The sequence below is a fragment of the Nilaparvata lugens genome, chromosome Y, assembly GCF_014356525.2.
Source record: "Nilaparvata lugens isolate BPH chromosome Y, ASM1435652v1, whole genome shotgun sequence".
Taxonomy (NCBI): domain Eukaryota; kingdom Metazoa; phylum Arthropoda; class Insecta; order Hemiptera; family Delphacidae; genus Nilaparvata; species Nilaparvata lugens.
Window position 1 is genome coordinate 4874178 of NC_052519.1, and position 5505 is coordinate 4879682.

The 5505-nt window shown below is 35.4% G+C and overlaps 1 long non-coding RNA gene across 1 annotated transcript; it reads right to left on the reverse strand.

The window, feature by feature from the left end:
• Nucleotides 1–716: 716 nt before the first annotated feature.
• On the reverse strand, nt 717–3286 carry LOC120355253. Its single transcript, XR_005573470.1, has 4 exons — nt 3004–3286; nt 1222–1323; nt 966–1116; nt 717–872 (listed from the first exon to the last, which is right to left on the reverse strand). It is a non-coding gene; the product is annotated as an uncharacterized LOC120355253 (long non-coding RNA).
• Nucleotides 3287–5505: the final 2219 nt, after the last annotated feature.

The following is a 5505-nucleotide window of genomic DNA, read 5'->3' on the forward strand; positions in this document are numbered from 1 at the left end:
AAAGAAATTATTTGTCTACCAAGGGAAGAGAAAATTTGTGTAATTACAGTCAATGGTATGTCAAGCTATAATGGACATACATTTCCTAGAATAGAATCAGTTAAGTTTCTCCCAGATGTTTGGAAAAACTTGGAAGACACTCCCTTCACACAAAAAGAAGTGGAGCAGTATAATAACATCACAATGCTGGAAATTAAAGGGAAAGTAAAAGTAGGACAGTGTAAAAGATTGGAAGAGTTACCACAAGGTATAGAGTTAGTCATTATTGCAATAAAAGAAGTGTACAATAGAAACAATACTCGGTATATCCTACAGTTTGAAAATGTGGAAGCATTTTCAAACTATTGGTTAGAGGAAGAATTTGAAAAGCCGAACATAGATTTGAATTATAAAATTAGAATCAAGCTAGATGTTTTATTCCCAGTAGGAATAAGGAAAGAGTTACTTTCTGTATTTGATTTGGCCATAGATATGCTTTGATGTATGTATAATAATTTAAAAATAAAGAAAATTATTGTGACAATCCTCATGACATTGAGCTCTCACCCCTTCTCCTGATTCCTCTCTCATTTTTTCTTTCCTGCTAAACGAGTGGAGGAGGAGGACAAAGGAGAACGGAGGACAATTTTTGTCCTCGGAGGGGAGGAGGAGGAGGAGAACAGAGTACAAAGGAGGACAAAGGAGGACAAAGGAGGAGGAGAAAAATTTAAGTAAAAATGAACTTACATGTGTTGATTTGACGAAATGAAATAATCGGATATGCTCCTCGACTTGGTTCAGGTAGCTCCTCGGCTATGATTTTCTCGATGCAGGTAAGTTTCCCTCACGAGAGCACAACTGCTTATGAGACCGAGTTGAGAGGTGAGAAAATGCTGTGAAAACAATGTAACCAAACTGTAACCAAATATATATTATAAATCCGGAGGAGAGGAGGAGGAGAAAAATTTAAGTAAAAATGAACTTACATGTGTTGATTTGACGAAATGAAATAATCGACTTCTCTCAGCTCCTCGACTCGGTTCAGGTAGCTCCTCGGCTATGATTTTCTAGATGCAGGTAAGGTTCCTTCACGAGAGCACAATTGCTTATGAGACCGAGTTGTGAGGTGAGAAAATGCTGTGGAAAAACAATGTAACCAAACTGTAACACTAAATATATATTATAAATCAATTTAGTGTTATTTCACAAAAATATGAGAATATAACAAAAATTTTCACTTACAATCAATAATGTTAGCGCCGAGCTAAACCTCTGGGGAGTATCGGCAGTGTTCGCCAATTGTGATACACGCCTCCTTTGTGTTTCTATCTCACTCGTACAAGCCTGCAACAGACAGAGAAACGACTTGCTATATAATCGCTTTTCTCAGTGGAAAATCATCATTCATGTTAGAGAGCTATCAGTACGCGCTTCTCGACACCATGGACAAGTCACACCGTGCATCCTCATCCTCATTCTTATTACCAGACAGCCCGCCTCCGGAGAGGGAGCTGAACTACTGGGAACAGCACAAGCAGCAGAAGAAGCAGCAGAAAAGCCTCAGCTCAGCTGCCACCTCTGCTGCTACAGCTGTTGCCTCCACCTCTGGCGCCTCCTCAGATCCCTTGAAGAAACAAGGGATCTTCGTCCAAGATGAGGATTCCTCCATCATCATCCCAGACAGCAGCCCTCTCCCGCAAGCTACTTGGGCACCACGCCGAGCGGCCCTCACATCGGTACCCGCCCCCAAGCAGTCAGTGAAGCGGAGGTTGTTTGTCGACGACGACGAGCCCGACGTCCTCACTCAATCAAAGGTTAGCATACAAAAATATTATTATTGTAATGTGCACAAAATCTTTATAAAATGTGAATCTTATAAATCTTTTGTGTGCATTACAAGTCATTACTGATTCTTATACTGTGAGCGAAGACTGAGCTATCAAATTGTGCTATCAAAACAATCCGAACACAGATAAATTCTCATGATGGTTGCATTGAAATTTGGATAAAAATTCAAAACATGTTTTAGTAATTTCGATAATAAATTCGAATATGTTGCATGAAACAATTCAATTATCTACCAATTTGAATTGAGTTCAAGTAATCGGAGAATTTCCGAGTTATTACTTATATATATTACTTACTATATCAAATTACTGATTCGAATAATGCATAAACTGTTTGTGTGAAACAAAAATTGTTAAAAATTTGCATGAGTAATGAAACGTGAAATTCGAATAATATTGTTATTATAAATCCAATCATATTATTCTGCAATAACTTTGATGACAAATTACTTATTACTTATATGAAAAATCCAATCATATGTTGATTGTAATGAACTGAAAAAATTTTTTCGATAATTGAGAGTTATGTCAGAGAATTTCCGAGTTATTACTCACAGTTTTGAGTAGTGAATCTGTTGAGCAAGATCTCTCTCTCTCTCTCTCTTGTATGATTATAAACCTGAAACAAATAAGAGTCTAATGAAATATTTTTCAACAGATACGAGTGTGAATAATACATTGATATTTGAATTATGAAAAATCCAATCATATGCATAAACTGTATGTTTTCTGCAATAACTTTGATGACAAATTACTTATTACTTATATGAAAAATCAATCATATGCATAAACTGTTTGTGTGAAACAAAAATTGTTAAAAATTTGCATGAGTAATGAAACGTGAAATTCGAATAATTTTTTTTTTTATTATAAATCCAATCATATTATTCTGCAATAACTTTGATGACAAATTACTTATTACTTATATGAAAAATCCAATCATATGCATAAACTGTTTGTGTGAAACAAAAATTGTTAAAAATTTGCATGAGTAATGAAACGTGAAATTCGAATAATATTGTTATTATAAATCCAATCATATTATTCTGCAATAACTTTGATGACAAATTACTTATTACTTATATGAAAAATCCAATCATATGTTGATTGTAATGAACTGAAAAATTTTTTTCGATAATTGAGAGTTATGTCAGAGAATTTCCGATTTATTACTCACAGTTTTGAGTAGTGAATCTGTTGAGCGTAAGATCTCTCTCTTGTATGATTTTAAACCTGAAACAAATAAGAGTCTAATGAAATATTTTTCAACAGATACGAGTGTGAATAATACATTGATATTTGAATTATGAAAAATCCAATCATATGCATAAACTGTATGTTTTCTGCAATAACTTTGATGACAAATTACTTATTACTTATATGAAAAATCCAATCATATGCATAAACTGTTTGTGTGAAACAAAAATTGTTAAAAATTTGCATGAGTAATGAAACGTGAAATTCGAATAATTTTTTTATTATAAATCCAATCATATTATTCTGCAATAACTTTGATGACAAATTACTTATTACTTATATGAAAAATCCAATCATATGTTGATTGTAATGAACTGAAAAAAATTTTTTTGATAATTGAGAGTTATGTCAGAGAATTTCCGAGTTATTACTCACAGTTCAGTAGACGATTAGCAATCGAGCGAGAAGGTTGTGTCTGTTCCGAGCTCTCTTATCGTTATCGCTTCCTTCCATTCCGAACAACTTTTATTCTGTTTGTTTCAACGTTGAATTTAGTGAAAGTATTCAGTTAAATATCCAAGTTTAGTGTAATGTCTTGCCACACGTGCAGTAAATCTGTGAGATCGAGCAACGATGCAGTCACCTGTTGCGACTGCAACAACAAATTTCACGGCAACTGTGTCGGTTTGAAAACGGGCGACCTCAAGTATATAACCGACAACAAAAAGACATGGAGGTGTGAATCCTGTACCAGAGAGAAGAGAAGGAGTATCGCTTTCGAGACTTCCATGTCTTCGGACGACATCTCGCTGAAACAAGTGGTCCAGATGATTAGCGAAGTACGAGCAGACATCCGACGAATGGAACTAGATTTGGGAAAATCCATAGATTCGTGTCATGAAGACGTGGCAGATATCCTTCATAAGTTTGAAAAACAGGAGGAGCAGCTTGCACTATGCCTTGAAAAAATTGATTCTCAGGCGTTAGAAATCAATATCCTGAAAAAACAAAATCATAACCTACAACGAGCTGTATCCGATCTTCAGCAGTATACGCGCTCCAACTGCCTCGAGCTACACAACTATCCACAGGAAAAGAACGAGGACTTGATCGGTGTAGTGAAATCTGTGAGCAAGGCGTTAGGACACGAGCTTACGGATATGCAAATTGACAATTGTCACCGCCTCCCAACGCGCGACCAAAAAAAAACTCCGCCGATTATTATCAAACTCACAAGGAGAATTGACAAAGAGGAAATTCTACAAAGGCGCCGAGTGAAGAGAGATTTTTCGACCCGTCACTTAAATCTTCCTTCCAACATTCCCCTGTACGTGAACGAGAGCCTCGCTCCAGAAAGAAGAAAAGTGTTAGCCCTGGCAAAAGTTGCAAAAACTGAAAAAGCGTACAAATACCTATGGATACGAAATGGAAAGATTCTCATGAGGAAAAGTGATGGAAAACCGGTAATATCGCGGTACTATCGCAAACAGCGTGGTGTGAGTGATGAATCCGGCAATCTAACTGATGCAGGTAATGATGAATCAAGTGTATTAATTAATGAATAACAGTGAATTTATTTACATTAATTTATCTGATCTCATATTGTCAAACTCCTATTTTTCCATTATGAATGACTCATAATAATAGCATAATTTCATGCTTGATTCAAAACATTAGAAGTTTGCGTGAAAACTTTGAACTATTCTCCATTTTTGTGAATAAGTGTACTATAAAACCTACTTGCATAATATTAACAGAAACCTGGATTTACAGTGATGAATCTAACTTGTATCAAATAAGAGGCTATAAATGTTTCACAAATTGTAATGATAACTATAGAGCAGGTGGAGTGGCTGTGTACTTGGACGAAAGTGTGGTAGCTACTGCTGATAAGATTACAATAGTTTCGGCAGACGGTTTGAAAGTTAATCTCACTATTGATAATGTTAAACTGAGCATCATTGCATTGTATAGATTTCATTCATTGCCTAAGAATTTGTTCTTTGATGAGATAAAAGTTTTGCTATCAGCGTTAGGAAATGAGGAAAATGTTATCTTCACCGGTGATATAAATATCGACCTTCTTGAAGATGACATACAAACTGAAGAGTACAACTTTATTATGTCAAGCTTTGGATTCATGTCATATGTGAATGAGCCCACACGAATTTCTAACACATCAAATACATGCATAGATCACCTTTTCTTTAGATATACAGCCACTAAAAATAGTTTCAATCCAACAACTAATGTTTGCAATAACGGAATTACCGACCACTGCACTATTGAATTATATCTTAACCTATGTACAAATAGACTAAATCAGTCATTATCTCAGGCTAGGAATAACAAGAAAATTAGGAAGATTGATTATCAAGCGCTTTCCATCAGGCTACAAGAGGTTGACTGGACTAGCGTTTATAATCAATCACAGGTAGACCTTGCTTTCAATCAGTTTATCGAAATTTTTAAGGATTGTATC